Source organism: Pleurodeles waltl, chromosome 1_2 (genome assembly GCF_031143425.1).
Source record: "Pleurodeles waltl isolate 20211129_DDA chromosome 1_2, aPleWal1.hap1.20221129, whole genome shotgun sequence".
Taxonomy (NCBI): Eukaryota; Metazoa; Chordata; class Amphibia; order Caudata; family Salamandridae; genus Pleurodeles; species Pleurodeles waltl.
In genome coordinates, this window is record NC_090437.1 from 141,235,266 (window position 1) to 141,256,390 (window position 21,125).

The following is a 21,125-nucleotide window of genomic DNA, read 5'->3' on the forward strand; positions in this document are numbered from 1 at the left end:
ACAGCCAGAGGAGGGCAGGCATCAACAACAGGGAGGGGGACAAAAGCCAACAGGTACGAAAGAGCGAAATAGAGGCCAGGGAGACAAGCAAATCAAGGGAAGGACCTGGAAACACGTCATCCTATAGAGTACTTCAACAAAAAACACATACAACAAAGTGTCAAGGTTTTTTATTTCTGAAAAATAAAGCTTTGTGTATTAATAGGAAGAGAAATGGTGTGTACCTAAAGGGGCCCAAACCAAAAAGTGCAATACAAAGGACAGGAGCGTGAAGGCAGTTGCTGTCATTTGACGAATTGGACTGTATGTGTAAGTAAAATAGCCATCTTTCAAGCATTCACAGTGAAACTGAAGAAAAAGGGCAAACGTCGTCCCTTATCAGTAATTTAGTATGCAAACTGTAGTACCATCCTCTGTATTGTTGTGTGTTGATACGGGTGGAGCTGTCCACTTTGGAGCTGTGGAACCATGTTCAAGCCCCTGCGCCGGATCAAAATCCTGTGATTCTGAGCGAGTCACTTGATCTGCCCGAGCCTAAAACATCAGTTTGACCCCTTGTACAACATTTACACGTGAGCATGTACGCCTTGTACATAGATGAGAGTAATGGTACAAAAATCAAGCGTAAAAAACACGAACATGAAGGCAATTGGCATTGTATGCACATTTAAGTGCAGGCGGTGATACATGCTTATATTTTCCCGTGCAATACCACATCATACAAGCACTTTATGTATGTTGAAAAACTAAATGAAGTAATTTGTCACTGTGACGTAAAAGCAACATCCTTAATGAACCATAATCCAGAGTACGGTGCATTTTCGAGCTGGAGAACGTGTGCTATCGGTGTGTATAGGTTTGGCCATACAACGATGAGATCATCTCCGCTTTACAAGTTAAAATTCTGGTGCCACCCAGCGGTCAGAGCTGCGAACGTGGCATTCTCAAGTGGTTTTCCTCTTAACAAAATACCAGTATTACTGTAATAGCTGTGGGGCAGAGCCAAGATGGCTTTGGGTAATAAGATAATAGACAATCTCATACAAGGCAATTAACGTTTCTGTGACAAGCGCAAGAAAACCGTCTGCCTTCCCACTTACGGCTGTAATCAACGCAAAATAACCACATTCCCCGGAATTAAAAAGAACAAATAACAGTAGGTCAAGGACGTAATAGGTATTTCTTCGTGATTAAGCTCTGCTTTACTTTATCTTTTTCTACACTTTGATCCTGCCAGCGTGTGCAGATGCAATTATCTGGTCGCAGAAGACAAACAATGCTTGGGGGACAACAGCCTACTTAAACATGCCCAATAAGCGGCCAAAATGCCTATCCCCAACCCTCTTGTAAAGCAACCTTTCGGAGGAAGTTCAAAACGGTTAAAGCCCCCCCCCCCCCACCAACAAAAAATAAAAACACTTAAACATAGCAGTGTGGGCTTTTTTTTTAGGAGCAAGAATCAGTAGAAAATATGGCAAGTGTGCTTTCCACCACTTACCATGCTCGCACGGCTTTCTCAACCAGAAAATGAAAAGTAAAACATTTGATTCAATTCAAAGTGCCATTGCCGTCATGAGCAAGAAAGAGAGGCACAATGCAACGGGTCTCGCGTTTGCTCATGTTAGGCAGCTTCTATGAGGCACATTTAAAGGGGCATTGTTAGAAACCCAGAGAAGGGCCGGCATGCCCATTTTAACAACTGGCCATTCGTACTAACGGTTGCGGTCAGGCGTGGGAGGAGAAGGTAGGGTGTAAGGGTTTAGTTATGAAGAGTTCAAAAGAAATACCAAAAGAATTAACGTTTGATGCAATACCACTGATTACTTAATATATTTTGGAGGTTCACAGAAATCTCAGTCCGATTACATCTTGACCTAACTTGCCTCTGACACAACACTCCCTCTCAGCAGCAGAAATTTAAGGAGGTCTACTTCGTACAATGGCTAAATTGGTATTCCTTCGGCTAATCTCGAGGTTTTGTTAGGGCTGCTGTTGTTCTACTAAGAACATTTCCGAGATTCAAACATCTCAAAGGATGGCAGAGCTGTAATTATACCTGATGCTCAGCAACTCCTCCAAGCAATCAATTTCGGTCAGTTGTAAGCCTTTAAACAGTGCCTGTCTCACACGAATCCTGTATGCAAATTTTAAGTGTTATTTTATATATATGAATATTTCGCCATATCAGACATGAAGCACGGCGTACCTGAAGTGGGCGCTGTGCTGATACACGAGCCACGGCAAGCAAAAAAAGCAACAAAAACAAAAGAAATCAACTATGTAAAGCGCTCGACTTCTGCCAAGCGAAATCGCGCTAGGAAAATAGAGAAAAAGGAGTCCACGAGCCGAACAGAAAACAGCGAGCTCGCATGTATTCTGTACTTGGTCGCTGCGCTCGAGGAGGGCTAGCCACCGGAAAGGCATGACGTATGCGTGCCTTCCGCTAATGAAAGCAAGCGGATTTTATTAGGGAAGCCGACGAACTAATAAAGAACACTGACGTGATGTTGACAGGGCTCCGAGCCCTTTTCTAAATACAAAAGAGTCTCGCTGCTATACGCATGCGCGAGCGCATGCAACGCAGGCTCGACCCTAAAAAGACAACGGACCACGTTTTCAAAGTAAGGAACTGGCTGAGTATCTGAAGATTACAGGCACCCGTCATCGCCGAATCACCCCGCGTTGGCCCCAAGCTAATGGTGAGGTGGAAAGATTTATGCTGACTTTAAACAAGGTGATTAGAATTGCAATAGCTGGGGGTCAGGCTGTGGAATACGCCATTTTCTCATTTCTAAGGAACTATAGACAAACTCCTCATTCCACCACTAATCGGGCGCCCGGTCACATGGCATTTGGGAGAGCTTCTGTGGATGCTACTCCTCGTCATTCTTCTTGGAGTCCTCCAGCCATGGCTCCAGATCTAGTTTAGGAGAAGAGACGGGTGTCTAATCAACGAGTGAGCCATGCTCGACGAGCGACGGCGTCCGATCTCAAAGTGGGAGATCAGGTATTGCTTAAACAGTCCCTGCCTGGTAGTAAATTTCGTATGCCTTTTGATTCCGTCCCGTGGAAGATTGTTCAAAGAAATGGGTCTGCTGTTGTTGCCCAGTGTGGCGCTGACACTGTGACTCGCAATATATCTTTGTTTAAGAAGCTCCACTGTTCAGGAAGTAATGGTGATGAAGTGGGTGGTGGTACTGACGACGTCATGCCGTCATCTCCAGGCCCTGCTGTGGATAGTTCAACGTGTGATACTGGTGATGTTCGAAGTGGTGTCCCGGGTTTGGCCCAGGTGGAGCAGCCGATGGATGGACCCGCCACTGAGTCATTGTCCCAACGCTCCGGGTCTGCCAGATATGGTTTGCGTAGTAATCCTCATCCATCCATCCGTCTATGGGATCATCTGTGTGACTGAATGTCAAGTTTTGTGTCGTTTTCAGTTTTGTGTTTTTGGGAGTGACGTAACCGGCCAGCCGACACCTTGAGAGATATGAGGGGTGTTTGTACTTATGTAATCTGTTTCTGGAATCCCCGGATGTTCAGAGGGATTCCACCTCTGTATCTGTCCTGTGTGGTTTGCTCCGTGGCCTCGGGCCCGGAGCTATAAAAATAAAGGGGCATATTTATACTCTCTTTGCGCCGAATGTGCGTCAAAATTTTTGACGCACAATCAGCGCAAACCCTGCCCCATATTTATACTTTGACGTCTGACCCCGCGGGCGTCAAAGTTCCACCATGTGCGTCATTTTTTGGAAGGGGGAACCAGCCTTGCGTTAATTATATGCAAGGTAGGCGTTCCCTTCCAAAAAATGACTTTAAGGCCTGTGCGCCTTATTTATACTGTGACGTCATTTTGACGCACAGGAGGGGGCATGCCTTAAAAAACGGCGCCCAGCCTGGGTCAGGGCAGGCGTTAAGGGACCTGTGGGCTCAGAAGGAGCCCAGAGGTGCCCTCCCATGCCCCCAGGGACACCCCCTGCCACCTTTGCCCACCCCAGGAGGACACCCAAGGATGGAGGGACCCATCCCAGGGAAGAAAAGGTAAGTTCAGGTAAGTTTTTTTTTTCCATATTTTTTTTGTGGCATAGGGGGGCCTGATTTGTGCCCCCCTACATGCCACTATGCCCAATGACCATGCCCAGGGGACATAAGTCCCCTGGGCATGGCCATTGGGCAAGGGGGCATGACTCCTGTCTTTGCTAAGACAGGAGTCATTTCAATGGGAGTTGGGCGTCAAACAAAATGGCCCAAATCGGGTTGAGGCCTGAATTTTGCCTCAGACCTGACTTGCCCCATTTTTTGACGCCCAAGCTCCATTTTCCCCTATGCCAGCGCAGCCTGGTGTGAGTCGTTTTTTTTTACGCACACCACTCCGCTGCGCCGGCTAACGTCATTCAATAAATAAGGCGCCCGCATGGTGCTTTGGAATGGCGTTAGCCGGCGGTAAAATCTGCTCAGAGGCCTCAAAGGGACCAATGGAGGCAAAAAAACACATAAAGAGTGGAGTTCATGGGATGGCGAGGAATGGATACCAGGGAACAGAGGGGCGACCTATTACTATATCTGCACCCAGATAATGGGACGGATGGAATGTTTTGGGATGATGACAATGTTTTATGTGGAGGTGCCATTGCTTGTACCGAACACCCATGTTAGGATACAGTTGGCATAGTTTGTACAAGTCAAAAATCTACCAAGTGCCCCGTGTTAGTATACAAATGACACACTCTACACAATACAGGTTCGAATTGTATTTCTCCCCACCCACCATGGCTAACCCTTGTAAGCGGCTGGAGGAAGAGGCTGAATGATACACGTGTCTGATCTTTTTTTTTTTTTTAAGGGGTATTGAGATATGGCTGCTGCCTTGGGGAATTTGCCATTTTCAGTGCCTCACTATTTAAACCATTTCCAAGAGCTTCAGTCCTTGCAACACAAGTGGCCATTGTTCGAGAAAACAGCTATCTTGTGTGGTCTGAAATGCAGCTGGTGTTAGAAAAAACCCACAAAGATGTTAACTTCTGTCAAGCCCAGTTGTATGCAAGGGGGAATGTAAAAAGGAAAATTCGTACTATAGACAAATCCAGAAAACGTAAGGTTAGTGATTGCATTTCTTTGTATCTCAATGGTGACCATTAAAAAGACAAAGCAAAAATACCTTAAAGTAAAATATGATTAATTCGAGCTCACAAAAACAAAACAAGAGACCATAGAGTGAGTTTTGGTCAAAGTATTTTTTATTACTGCCAGCTGTGGCTGAACAGATTTAATGACAGAACTATATAAGTAAATCCGGAGATGATGCAGCTAAGCAAGAAATGAGGGCGTAATTTAGCGTGTGGCTGGTGTGACAGCTTGGAATCGGTCTGAGGTATCGGCAAGTGAACACATACGCTGACTGATAGCAGTCATTCCTCAGCTTCTGGTTCTGAGAAGCTTGGACTACTGGACTTCCTGGCAAGGCCCTTTTTATAGAGGCTCACCCCTGGATGCTTTGTCTTCAACACTGGTTTAACGAAACTTGAGGGGTCCCCCTGAAGGTTACGTGGAGGGACCCCCTCCACACGCAGCTAAAAGCTGTCAGGCCAGGAGCCCACAGCCCGTAACCCAGTGTACTGTGCGGAGGGGTACCCCTCAAGCTCACCCCCCTCCCCCACCCAGGCACCGTGTGGGTTGCAGGGGCCTTTGTTACTCCAGAGCTTCAGCAGCTGAGCAAAGAATGAGGTGGAATTAAACGCACCCAAGATGGCCTTGTCATCTCTGCAAGCCGATTCGCAGTTGATTCTATTCCAATGCTGGGGAAAGAGTCCTCATCTCTTTGTCACAGAGATGTTAGAGTGGTAGCAAGTAGAGAAAGGCTGTATGCTGTACAAGAAGAGAGTATCAAACTGCTATCAGAAGCCCAAATAAGACAGGTAATATTGCCTTTACCTAAAACAAACTCCTTGCAAAAAGTCATTTCTGCACAGTCTGACACAGTTCCCTTCTGGATGGGTTCTTGCATATCAATTTATAAGAAGTAAAGTCAGTATTGATTTGCGTTTGGCAGGCCTATAGCTGAAGTGCACAGTGAGCACAAAGTGGCTGGAATTCTACCCAGAGCAGTTGCTACTGGTTTAGACTATTGCAAGTAATCCTCCCATCATATTTTGTATTTTTCTTGTAAAGTCCTAAATGACAAAGGGCATGTCTAGCCATGGGTCCCTTGCTTGCTGTGCCAAAGGATGCAAGCTATACATCACTGACGAGGCCTAATAAGGTCAAAACCCTTCAGGAGCTCCTTTGGGAGTGGGGCCACACATACAGTTTCGGGTGAACTGTTCCCTTGAGGAGAGTGGTCATTACTGAGTTTGCCTATTTTTAGAGTGGTGTAATGGACGATAAATTATGGGCCTGAATGCTACCCTGAGAAATTGCCAGTGGTTTAGACTATTTGCAAGCATTCTATTTTTATGGGCGAGCACAAAGTGCTCCGTCCATTCTGTAATCTCTCTTTGGGCTTGAAACCACGCCCATGCCACGTCAGTCACTTACATTGGTTCATGGGCTTGTCTTCTAAAATACGCTTGCTTTCATTTGTGAAAGGCATGCATACGTCATGCCTTTTCCGGTGTTTAGCCCACCCACAGAGCACCAGTAAAGAACCAAAAACATATGAGGCTCGACATTTTCAGCCTGCAGTCCGGACTACTTCATCTGTTTATTTTCCACACATCGCGATCACGCTGCATTTTACCTAGCGCAATCGCGGTGTGTTTTTTTTTTTGCTATACAACGCTAATAGCTCTAACTCGAACAAATGCGAGGCCTGTTGCATTGAGAATGCTTGTTATAGTTAATGTTTGCCAGGCAGGGATATCCCTAACATTGTGTTTTTTTTGTGAACCAATGTGGATGATTATGATATGTTCTTTCAATTACTTCTAGGGCTTGCTAATTAGAAGTGCCCATTAATCCTTTGTGGGGTTAACAATTTGCCTGTAGAATAATCTTTTGTTATACCAATCATGAGTGGGAGCATTTGAATGCAACTATTGCAGGCTTCATTTACTATATTATGGAATCTAATGATTAACTAAGTGGGTGGACACATGTTAAGCCCTTGTACCTGATCATACGTTATATTTTCCTCATCATAATAAAGATTTGGGGCCCGCCCTATTGATTCCTACTCCCCTGATGTTTGTTGTTTTACAGAGATAAGCGTAACTCCAACATTGCTGTGGCCATTTATCATGGATACTAAGGCCCAGATTTAGGGAAAGTGGCGCTGCACTCAGTGCAGCACTACTTTTCTCACGCCCCTGAGTGCCCCCCTAACCCCACAATGTGTGCGCCGTATCTAAGATACGGCACACCATGGGGGTAGTTAGGGAACTAGCATCAAAACGTTTGACGTTAGTTCAGAACTTTGCAGGATTAGCATAAAAAATGTTGACGCTAATCTTGCAAAGCCCAGTAAGGACCTTTGTAAAGAAGGGTGTGCCTTCTTTTAATGCTTGCTATGAGCAAGCAGTAAATGTGCCTCAAAAAATTAAGCAAAGAAATCTCTGAGATTTCTTTGCACCACTTTTTTGGCTGCCCTAACGGGGGAACGCCCCCTTTGAATACATTATGCCTGGTGCAGGCATAATGTAGAGCCAAGGGTTACAAAGTGGTGCAATGCATGCATTGTGCCACTTTGTAAATTTGGTGTGGCGATTTTGGCCTCGTTGGGCCACATTCACGTAAAACAATGACGCAAATATGGTGCTAGGAGGTGCTAGGGGCTCTTAAATCGGCCCCTAAATTTGCAGGCAGGATGGGCTTCTCAAAGTTGGAGATGGAGATGCTGTAATCTATCAAACTGCATTCATCTGCCCTATGCTAGCTATCTATTAATTTGACTGGCTTAAACAAATCATTTTTAAATTGTCCTCTGACACACTTCCTATGCAATGTCCTTATATATCAGCCTTATGGCTCCAAGGAAGACTTTGGGTCCGAACTCATGGCACTGAACACACCTTATGCTCTTAAATACAAAATAAAACGTTTACCTGGATAACCTTAATAACCAGGACTCCTGTGTTCTCCTTGAGGAGTTTGAACCCCTTGGCTTTCACCAATTCATCTCTGGCACTACATATTTAGCAGGCTATAAACTGGATCCTCTTTTCTCCAATTTTGATAACATTAACCTCCTTCCTCCTCCTCCTCCGGTAACCTGGACCGTTCATAATCTGTTATATGTCAAGATCCCTTATACAGGGCCTCTCGATCCCTTGACAATGACATACTAACTATGAATTCCAAAACGTAGAAATGATCTCTAACAAAACACTGGAAGAGACACTAGTTCACACTTCCCCACCCTGAATACAAGCATTGATTTAGCAGCTGACTCTTAGCAGCTGGAACACACAATTTATTGATGCCATTACTTTCTAAATCCTATCTGACCTCCAGTAGATTTCTGTCTGTCTACCAAATGTTACACAGATTAGCACAGAGAACGCAAAAGCTACTGTAAGAGACTGCAGCGCACCTAGGGAAAAATCTGTTATTGACAGAAACACTTATAAATTCACCTTGAAAATGTATCATAGGCAGGCATATATACCGAATGTGACACAAGTTCCTGATTGAACTATACAAAATAGCTCCAACTCAGCCTGGGAAATCGGTTTCATTGTCAAAGACTTCTCCTTTTCCACTGCATGCACTCAAGCAAATTTACCTTCCGGGAATTTTGTTATAAGTGGTTGATTTTCCTTCTATGAAAAAATAACACCATATATTCTAAGTTTGAGCCTCAGACCTCAACTGACTCCCTTCCTTCCATAAACCAATCTTCAGCTGCAATCAACAAAACGTTGCTTTCTAAATTTGCATCTTTAGTCCATCTGAAGCTTCAACCTCTCTTCATCCTTGAGGGAAGCACCTAGTGCAAAGGAGACATGTTAACATCATCTTCATGCATAAAAAGCCCTCAGCTGACCTATAAGTCTCCAAAGCCTTTAACACAGACTCCTATACTGACCTTCGAAGACACTTGCATAAGTTGGGCATCTGCTTTGATACTCTCAAATGTATCAGATCTTTTCATCCTGAGAGGCCACAATCAACCACCTAAATCAGTTTTTCTTCTGCCGTTTCTCTCAGACACTTCCCAGGGGCTCTGCAGAGTACCCCGTGGCACATCCCTAATCCCTACCCACTTCAAAGTATAGATGCCCCTTTGTCAACATCAGCCAATCTTATAGCTTCAAACTCATGCCAATGTTATCCAACTCACAATTTCCATCGCTGAAAACATCACAGCATTCAAAATAAATGTAATGCCCAAGGGCTCCAAATATCAGATTGAATGCAAATCCACTGTTTTTATGCAGAACAATGATAAAACCAAAGTGATGCTATTTGGCAACACTAATTCTTATTGTGCAGGAGGCTAGTGATCTCCACAGCTGAGACTCATTTCATGGCCCACAAACACTACAAGAAGCCTGGGTGTTGTATTCGACAACAACTTGTTCATGATTGACCAAATTACTGCAGTCTGAACTTCTTGCTTATATATTCTGAGGATGCTTCTCAAAGTCTCTAGCTGAATTCCCAATGAATCATGGAAAATTGTAATTCAGGCCCTCCTCCTTAGCCTGCTTACTTGACCAAAATAATCCAAACAGTTGAAAGCACGGCCACTCGATTGATCATCAATCTACCTGTGTGACCCACTCTGTCTCCCCATCTTAAGGCCCTCCACTGACTCCCTGTTAACTCTTTTCAAGCTTTTCTGCCATGCCTAGAGTGCATTTTACAACACTAGCCATCTCTACCTTTCCAACAGGATTTACTTCCATTAACCCATGGTGTTGCTCCGCTCATGCCACCAGCACCTGTTTGCTGTCCCCCTGTATTCATCTCACCAGAGTTAGAGGGCAGTCCTTTTCTTATCTGGTAGCCACAAGCTGGAACAAACTGCCCTTATAATAGCTCCTTTTTCCCTTTTAAAAAGAAGCTTAATATCTGACTATTGTAGCCATGTCTCCACTTAAGTGCAGTCAGGAATCCATTTCCTCTTAATACAGCACACATTTAGGGTGGGTGAGCGCGATACAAATCTAAGTACCATAACCTACCCTCAAATCATTGTTACGATAATCGCTCAAGGGTCATTTGAGTGTGCCAGGAGGTCAGATATCTTTGGCATTTGTCTTAGAATTAGAGCATGTTTTATTAATTCAAGAAACACTACTCCAGTGCAAGAAGCACAAGTATATTAACCATTTACGGGAACCAGAATGCTACTTAAAACATAGTATTGGGGAAAAAGCTGTCAGGACACTTCTCACTCAGTGATCTAAAGATTTGGAGGATAGTAAAAACATGGACTGCATCTTATCATTATGAACAAAGGACCACCTTAACAGGAATCATATTGAGGAAATGTGTGATAAACAAGGGTTAGAAGTCAAAAAGGCCATGAAGGACATCCGATTCTTCAATTAATTATACTCAGAACTCTATACTGACAATTGCAACAACCTCAATAACTGGCTAAATCATGTTTGAAGTCTACCGCCAATTCCTCTCTGAGTTTGTCACAAAGATATAAGCTTGAAACTCCTATTTCTGTTTTAGAGCTTAGAAAAGCAATTTAAAGTCTTCCCCACTGAAAAACGGTGGTCCATGATTCTGCACCTACCTAGTCTTTTCAATGGTCTTTTCCTTTTTTTTCTAGGGTCAAGCGCAAGCCCCCTGGCCTGCTGTAATCCCTCTGTGGGCTTTTAACCACACCCATTACTGCTATTCATTCTTTGTTGTGCTTGTTTAAATGCTTCATTTTTATTGGTGTGTTTTGTGATATGTCCCTCCTTTATGTGCTGAGTTCCCTCCCAGGCAATTGAACTAAGTGAACATTTTTTTGCAGGCCATCACAGTACGTCACGCGTTCTCCTGTTACAGCGTGTTATGGCCGCTCCTCTGGTTTCGGTTTGCATTTCATCCCAGCTGCAATCCTTTTTAGACATTCACGCAGAGAGCCAATTACTCTTGCGCTCACAATCATTGCAGCTGTGGTGCTTTGAATTGACTTGCTTATGTTAACTGTTTTACTTTTCATTTTCAATTTATGTGGCAAGAAAAGTCCAGTTAGGAAGTTACAACACTAATAGCTCTAGCTCGAGCAAACGCGAGACCCATTGAATTGTAAATGTTTGTTTAGGGTCGAGCACGCAATCGCTCTGGCCTGTTGTAATCTCTCTGTGGGCTTTTAACCACGCCACTACTGTTATTCATTCTTTGTTGTGCTTGTCTTAAATGCTTCATTTTTATTGATGCATTTTGTGTAATATCCCTTGTTTGTGTGCTGAGTTCCCTCCCAGCTGATTTCACTAAGCGAACAGTTTTGTTGGCCATCACACTACATCACGCTTTCTCCTGTTGCAGCATATGATAGCCCCTCCTCTGTTTCGGTTTGCTTTACATCCTAGCCACGATCCTTTTTAAACATTCACACAGAGATTCAATAACTCATGGTGGCTGTGGTGCTTTAAACTGACTTGCTTATTCCAAATGTTTTACTTTTAGCTCTAACTCAAACAAATGCAAGACTTATTGCATTGCAAAGGCTTGTGTTATCTATAATGAGCTCATTTGCCGTAGGCTTTGGAGTGCCTCCTTCCTGGAGGAATATTGCTGCGTTGCCAAAGATGGTAGAGAGCTGAGGCTCTGCTGCTCCCCTGGCTAACATCGCTGATTCACTGCAACTCTAAAACATATTCTAAAATATTGGTAAATAGATTGATTGGTATTATACCATATACTATTGATCAAAGGCAGTATAGGTGTATCCTGTTTATGGACACTATCGTCCAAACAAATCTAGCCACAGCTGTGTGCATTATTGGAAAAGCATTAGGGCGTAGTGCCAGGATGATCCTGCTGGAAGCTGATAAAAGCATTTAATAGGACCACCGAACCCAATCTCAAGTTTACACTGGAAAAATGTGGTTTAGAGCTCAATTCTTAAAAATAATTTATATTTCTTAGACAACTCAAATTGTTAGTGTGGGTAGAGCGTTGGATAAGCTGGCTTAAGAAGCTGAATCGACAGGGCTGCCCGCTTTATCCTCAACTGTTTGCATCATAACTAAAACTCTTCCTGAAACATTTGAAGTGGGTAGTCATTGTTCGTTGCATCGTTCTAAATGGGGCACAGATGAAAATTGATGCCTATGAGGATGATACAGCAATCTTTACATCAGAACTCACAAGTCTGCGATGACTATTGAGGCATGGGCTTAACAACTCGGTAAAGGTCCAGGATATTTCCTCAACAGGGAAAACAAGCATTTGCAATGCAACGGGTCTTGCGTTTGCTCGCGTTAGAGCTATTAGCGTTGAAAACTCCTAACCATACTTTTCTTGCCACATAAACTAATAATGAAAAGCAAAACAGTTTCACATATGCGAGCCAATGGTCACCATGACATGCTAAGTGCTCAACTTCTGCCCAACGAGATCGCGCTGTGCAGGAAATGAAAAGATAAAGTAGTCTAAAAACCAGCTGAAAAAAACGGAGCCTCGTATTTTTTCAGTAGTTTACCAGTGCACTCGAGGAGGGCTAAACACCGGAAAAGGCATGACATATGCATGCCTTTCACAAATAGAATCAATTGATTTTTAAAAGGCAAGCCCACAAACTAATGAAAGTGACAGGCGTGACATGGGCGTGGTTAGAAGCCCACATAGAGATTACAACATGGTCTGGAGCGCTTATGCACGCTCAATCCCTAAAAACCAAATTCTATCAACCACTCTATAACTGGACAGAATGATTGTTATTTTTTCTCAGCCACTAATTTAGTATTCAAATTCTCTGTTAAAACACAAGAAATTGTTAAAATAAACTACGAGTCATTTCTGTTGGCATACACTGCCTGAACATGGGATACGGTGTCCCTGGGTACTTTGCATTGATGTAAAATCATCAAAATAATTCTGCTGTCTCAGTTAGTATATATCAATGGAACACCCTCTCTATTGTTAATAGCTTCTCAACTCATCCTGGAGGACCTTCATTTGGGATGATGAGAAGCCCTGGAGGACAGTACTATATTTGCAGCTACCACCACAAAACGATCGGGTGGGTCCTTGTCTTTCTATGTATTACTAACTGGAAGCATTCGCACTTACATGTCACCAGTCCTTGGTATATCACAATCAATCTGGCCTTTGCAATCTATATAGGGACTTGCCAATTTGCACTGGATTATATGAACATTAATACTTAAAAACAATACTAAATTTATAACTCTGGCGTTTTTCAGCATCTTTGACAGGCTGGACTAAAAGGCTAGCCATTCATCTCCTTAATAAGCACACTATAATCTGGTATAAACTTTCTATACATGGCTTTTCCCACAGTTATTTCACTAGTCCATAGAAAAATACGACAGTGAAAAAGGTGGGCATGTGGGTCACCTATTTGAGGGGATAATGTTGTAATGTGAAAGGCTTGTTGTGGGCTATGCAATTCTGAGGTAGGCCTATTTTAAATACACACTAATGCAAGATCTCCTGAAGTAATTACCAAATGATGATTTTATCTTAACTTCAATTACTTTAATTGATTTATTTTTATTGACAACTTTCTTGGCAGACAGGTAGGTCACTCGATGAAATTGTAAGTCTGGCACAATTTTCTAATAGAATTTCTTGCAGTGACACAATTCTTAACATTTCTAGGTCTGAAGACTCAATGATACAAAGTAGAACATGATTCATATCATAGCCAAAAAGGTTATATTAAAAGTCTGTCAAGCAGATCACTGCTTTCAGTATAGGTGGGTTTATTTTTAATAAAGTTGACAAGATTTCAGAATACTAAAGTAAAAATTTGCAGATTTAAATAAGCTATATAGTGCCACCCTGTTTCCCTCGGCCAAATGTATTCTTTTTAGTCACTCACCTAATGTCTGCCTAGCACATTAAGGGGTTGTGTATTTTGCTGTTGATATAGCCAGACATTGAAAGGGTCTTGCTAGATGTAAATCCTCAGAATTAATGTGCTTGATACCCCAAACATAGGGATATTTGAGGCGTAGAGGTGTTTGTCCTTTCTTCCCCTGAGCATGGTTAATTACAAAATAGTTCCAGATTTTGAACATAAACTGTGCAGGCTTTGTCTTCGTGCTTGTGGGTAATAGATTAATATAATAACTATAGAATCATATGGTATGTGTAAGAAGTAAAATATGTATTCAATAAATGATTTTTACAGATTTTCTGGTAATCTTGTCATATAACTGAATTTTGTAAAAGGTTTTTGCAAAAATGTCATATGGAGGAGGTTCATGGCAAGTTAGTACATATATATTGTTGCCTTTAGACATCAACTCCTCCTGCATACATCAATACCTCTCTTAGGGCCATATGTATGAACCACATTTTCCCATTGACACAGAATGGGAAAAACCCTTTGCTACATCTGGCCCTTAATTCCTCTCTTATCCCATTCCCCTGTCCCTGTTTCTACCAATGGCTCCCATATTCATGAGGATCTGGCCATTGAATAGGGCAGTGAGAGACAAAACAATTAATCAGTCCTATTAGATCAAGAATATAAGGACAAAAAGTCAGACCATAAATGGAGTTTAGGTCAATCTCCAATTTATTTTTGCAATCTGTGACTGAATAGATACAAAGACAGAGCTAAGTGAATCATATCATAAGAAACAACTGTGGGGAAATAAATATGTCTGTGAGATAACCAAACTTTCTTAAGCAAGCATTACATAAATACATAAAACCACAAAAAATGTATTTATATTAAGAATTCACATCTAGCTAATTCGGAAGAATTAAAAATATATACGTGGTATTTACCGATCTTTAAAAGAAGGGTAAGTAAACCAGTAAATATAGCAGTTTCTCATCATGATATGAGATCGTGAGTCATAGACAGAGCAGACCCTCGGACCTAATTGTTAGAATACATGCATATATCACATAAGATCCACAAAGGTGCTGGGAATGATTTGTAAACATTTCTGATAATTGTGTTCCTCTGTGTAGAATTACTAATCCAGGAGTTGTGCTTGGAAAATTATATTGAGAAGGAAAGAGACAGAACCAAGGGCCAGATTTACAAGGCACTTGCGCCTTTTTGAGCCACACCAGCGTACAAAAAATGAGCCCATTTCCCCACGCCATGTTTACCAAGTGGCGCAATGCTTGCATTACACCACTTTGTAACACCTGCGCCACATTATGCCAGTGCTAGGCATAGTATATGCAAGGGGGGCATTCCCACGCAGGGAGGCCACAAAAAATGGTGCAGTAAAATTTCACTGTGACATTTCTACTGTCATTTTTAATGCTTGCTCAGAGCAGGCAATAAAGTGACGGGCCAATAGTAACCTATGGGCCTTCCTAGTGCTTTGCTTATCCACCACCATTATTTATGGTGCTAATCCAGCAAACCACCACAATAGCATCATGAATTATGATGCTATTGTGGAAACGACCTCCACGGTGCACTGTATTCTAAATACAGCACAGTTATGTTGTTGTTAGGTGGGACAGGGGTGATGTAAGAAAAGCAACGCATAGGGACCAATGCACCACTTTCTTTTAAATCTGGCCCCAAGAGTCCAAGAAGACGTGCAAATGGAAGGTGAGGTGAAATCAACCAGCTCCTAACCATTCTTCTTTCTTTATGCCCATGAGACATAACCAGTTAATCGAGCACCGCAGAATCCATGGGACAGAGCTTCCACTCCGGATGGACATAGATCTGTGCCCAGATCAAACCCTGTAGTAACCACTAATATATTCCCAAAGGTACAGGTTAGTCAATCAGCAGTCATTCTTGTATCTCCATTCAATGGAAATTTGCAATCTATATGCATATGTGTTAGCTGCATTTTCTCTTCAAACCAATGGTGTTTCTTAACGGTCAAGAAAGAGTAGCTACTGTGCGGTCTTATTTGGAGGCAGTGTTGTGGTTAAACAGTGTTGGTGGTTGAAAAGAACAGTCAACTGTTGTATCATGTTAATAATGTCAGTTTGAAGATGATACAATTATTTGATAGACTCATAACATGGCCCTAAATGGATAATTACTAATGTTAAAGCAAAATCCCAAAGGGATATTAAGATGAAGAGAAATTTAAATCAACTAGTTAATGAGGAGGATTGGCCAGAGGAGAAAAAAGCCTGCTTATATTAGTCTATAGACAGAAAAGAAAGATGTGTTAGCCCAAGTAGTTGATGATCAAAATACTAGTGCACAATTAATTTATCTTCTTGTTCAAATCGAATGAAAGTAAATTAAATAAAAGAAAGTCAGATAGAAACATAGTGATACTGTTCCCCAACTGAAATATAGGACAAAGAAGTCAAAGTTCAGAGGGAACAGAGGGAAATGACCATTTGCAGGTCGATGGAATGAAAAGGACGTTAACAACAGAAGAAAGAGAAAAACGTGAAAGATAAATCTATGTATGTATTGTTGGCTATCTGGAAATTTTGTTAAAAAAAACCTGTAAAACAAAATTGAAATACTTCATTCAATAGAAAATTTACAAGAACCCAGGCTGTGGTAACTCAAGAGGACGAGAACTGAGTTGAATCGGAAACCTAGAGTACTCAACAGAAGATGGGATTGTCCCATTGACTAACAGGCAAAATTATGTCACAGCTGAAGTATTATGCAGTAAGGCTGGTGAGGCTTCCCTCTCACAATGCCCCAAACTGGGTGGCAAATTCATTAAAGTTGGCAATTGGCAATACAGCACATTCCTATCCCTTCTAAGTGCACTGGTGCTGTTTTGGCTGCCTATCTCCAATGCAGGCACCCTTGAATCATGGTGCAAGGGTGCCTGTGTTTTCAGCAGGATTCTTTTTGTGCAGGAAGGGGCATCTTCCTTTACAAATAATTTTTCCTCTTTCTATGTGTGCTGCAGAATACAGCAGACATGGAGAGAAAAACAAATGAGGATAAATAACAATATTTCTCCTCATTACACCTCACCTCTAGAAGGGTAAGGTTTTGGCACATCCCCAGGTTTATGTAGTTTTGTAAATCTAGGGAAGCACCAAAAACCATGGGTGTTGTTTAGGAACACCCACTGCAATGTCCATGGAATGCCTTCTGAGTGCAGGGTAAGGCGACACAATGATTTAATCTGCCTTACCTTACTCCATATCTATGGGGCCATTCAAAGTCACGCACAGTGGCTTTGCATGGCCTCATAGAGGTGTTTTTGTAGTCTGCACCGTGGGAGCGTCACAAAACGTGATGCTCCGACAGCTCAAGGTACTCATAAATATGCCCCTGGGTCCTTTTGTTTCACACTAATACATGCCTAGCTTAATCCTAGTGCCCTAGTGGCACAGAGCAGTCAGGCTTTACAAGAGGAACCCGTGTTAAGCATTTCAGAGAACCAACTTAGATGATAAGTAAAAGACACAACGCAAAAGAAAGCCAACACCAATTTATAAAAACAGAGCACATTTGTATATAAATTTAGACACCAAACCAAACACAATCAGATCAATATAACCAGAGTTATGAATTTTAAGATGAAAAATAAATTTGTGCAATTCACTACTATCAAACTTTAACGCTGCAGTCAATAAAAAATTAGCTAGTGACAATCGGTCACTTGCAGGTCGAGTGAAGTGGAACCATATGAGAGTTAAGGTGATACAGGTCCCAGGACCAATCCACAACAGTCAGATGAATTTTACACGGCTCCTAGGGTCCAGGGGAAGAGTTTGTCTTGGCTGTCCTTGGTTTTGAAGCAGGAGCTCCGGGAGAGCTGCTTTTACCACTTAGATGGTGCTCACCGAAGTTCCTCTTGCTTTTGAAACCGGTCTCTGGCCCAAGACAAGCGCAATCGTGCAGATACAGGATAGTTGCCACCTGTCCTTGGTTGCAAGTCAAATCATATCTGAGGCTCCGGTGCCAGCAGTACCCCTTAAATCCTATAATTAGGGGCATTAGAAGTATGGGTGCAAATAGCCAATGAGCTACTAGCCCCAGGATTTGATTTCTGACTCCTGGGAGTGTTCGCATTTTCTGTCAGGGGGTCAGATTCCTGCCTTGGCAGCAGCAACTGCACACTGCTAGCCAGGGCACAGGAAAGGCCGGGGCAACCAGGTAGGTGTCCTCTGATGTACCCACCTGGGTGCATGTCACCATAAATCTGACTTTGGAATAAAGTCTGTTTTAATGAGAGGAGTCATTTGATACCAAGCATGACATATTTCCGTGGACCATAATGAGTAGGTGAGCTTGGGATGTCCAGGTACCAGCCCATGTTAGCCTATGGCCTGTGCCCACTCATAGTGGCCCTTGATGGAAAATGACTACCAGAGGGACATATAAGCTTGCCATTATGTGTCAATACCTTTAATATAATACCCTGCATGCTTGTCCTTGGAAGCCTACATAAGGGGTGACTGGCATATATTAAAAGTAGTGCTTTGACCTTGCCACACATGGTGAAGGCAAAGTTAAGATGGAACTGTTTGCACTGTTCCTCCAGTCGGCAATGGAAGAATGCTGTCATCTGTTTTCTTGGGTCACTCAGGATGGCACAAACATTGCTTCAGGCCCTGGTGATCCCTTTAATTCCCATGCTCTGGGTACCACTGGTACCATCTACCAGGGACTTGTAAGAGGGTTAAAGGCCTTGCTACTTGGGGATAACAATCCACATACATCATTTTCAGGGAGGGAGCACTAGCACTCAGGCCTGGTTAGCAGGCACTGGTGCCCTTTCAGAGTCGAAAAACAACAACTAGCAATCAAAATGTGGGCAAAAAGTGCAGGTAAACCTGCAAAAAGACTTTTTTTCTACCTTCACACGAACATTTTAAAATGACTCACCATCCTGAATGGTTATGAAAAGAAAGTGATTGGACTTTTGGACTCCAAACCCAACGTTAACTTAATGGATGTACAATTTGCACATACACTACAAATTCTGTTGCTATGGAAAGAAAATCTAGAATCTTACAATCGGAAAACACCACTTTAACCATTCTAGACTTATCATAATCACTTAGGCTGAGCCTTAGAAAGTGACCAACAACAGCAAAAAACACGCTTCCGACCAGAATAAATCAAAGGGAAACTACAGTATTCTAGAATTGGAAGGGGAGGTTCGAGGCCGTGTGAGAGAGATGGCAGGAGGATGTTCATACCGGTGATGATGAGGGTTTGTCCTCTGGTGATTTGGATTGTGTTACAAGTAGGCAAAGGTAGTGGCCCTCTGGATTTTATCCTCGTTGAAGGGACAAGAACACAGGTGTTGCTTGATTCAGGAGCAAAGATTACGATCATATCTAATGATTTCTTCAGACGTCATCTTAAAAGCAGTGTTACTCTTTTTAAACCAGACTTCAAACCACTTGCTTACGGTGGGGAATTGATTCACTTGCATGGATACTTTATTAGTTTGATTGAATACAGAGGTCGTCTCACTTCTGGAAAGATATATATGTCAAAAGGGGGTGACAGTATTATAAGTTGGTGGCATCAAAGAGATCTTGGGGTTATGTTGGATCCTAATAATGAAAATCCCAATAATGAAAATCCCATTATATTGAAAGATGTCACTCCTGTCAGTTGTGCATCACAAAATGTTTCTGAAACCTATTCTGTGTTACAGCACGTTTTGTCTCAATAGTTTCCCAGAGTTTTTAGAAATTAATTAGGCTGCTTGAAGGGTTATCAACATAACATTAAAGTTGTTCCAGGTTCAGCTCCAGTTTGTAGTAAGGTTAGGGATGTTCCTGTCAACGTTAGGGAAGAAATGCTGTGTGAGTTGAACAAACTCAAGGATCAAGGTATCATTGAGGAGGTGGAGGGTACTGCTTGGTTGGCCCCAGTTGTTGCTGCGAGGAAATCCAATGGTACACTTAGGTTATGTGTTGACCTCAGGCAATTAAACAGATGTGTTGTGGTGGATAGGTATCCATTACCTAACATTGCTCAATTGCTCATGATGATTGGTGATGCAAAAAATGTCAGTACTATTGATCTGGCCTCAGCGTATCATCAGATTCAGCTTGATAAAGATTGTATGGATCTTACTGCTTTATAACACCTTTTGGTACGTTCAGGTATACCAGAATTCCTTTTGCTTTAATTTCGGCTGCTTCTGTGTTTCAGACGGTTATGGAGAGAGTGCTTCAGGGGTTGGAAGGAGTTTGTGTATATCAGGATGATATTCTAGTGTATGGGAAAGATCCCGTCGAACATGGTACAAGGGTCAGGCAGGTATTAAAGAGGTTGAGTGATCACAACCTGACTGTGAAATTAGAGAAGCGCAAGTTTGGTACTAAGACTATTGATTATTTAGGCCACACTATAACTGGTAAGGGTGTTACTCCTAAATCTGATTGTGTTAGTACCATTCAAGCAATGGTTTTTCCTACTACAAAAGAAGAGCTCATGCGTTTTTTGGGTACGGTTGAATATTATCACAAATTTGTTAAAAGTTTTGCTGAAATAACTTACAATATGAGGGGTCTTTTGAGGAAGGAGTCGACTTTGTGTGGAGTGATGTGTGTGAAAAGGAGTTTAAGGCAATCAAAGATAAGTTATCTTTTGCCCCCCCCCGTATGAGGAGTTTTGATCTGAAAAAGAGTTCTATCATTACGACTGATGCCAGTCTCAAAGGTCTTGGGGCGGTGTTGCAGCAAGGTGGGTGTGGTCCACAAAACACCATTATGTTTTTATCAAGGGGCCTTAAAGGCTCAGAAGACAAATAGTCTGTAATTGAAAGGGAGGCACTTGCTGTTCATTGGGCCATCAAAAAGAACTGATCATAAGCCATTGTGTGAGGTTTTCAACAAGAAAGGGATTGACTCTATTTCATCTAGGATATCCAAGTGGGTGGTTGATCTCCAAGAATTTAATTTTGAAGTAAAGTACATTCCCGAGGTTGAGAATGTGTTTGCTGATACCTTATCTAGGTTAGTCTCTAAGAATAAAACTGAACCATTGGATGATGATATTTGTGATGAGAATATGGACTTTGTTTGTGAGATTAACCATGCTGTGATTTCAAAAGACAGATGGCGCCAAGAATTGGAATAGGATTCTAACCTGCAGAGAGTGA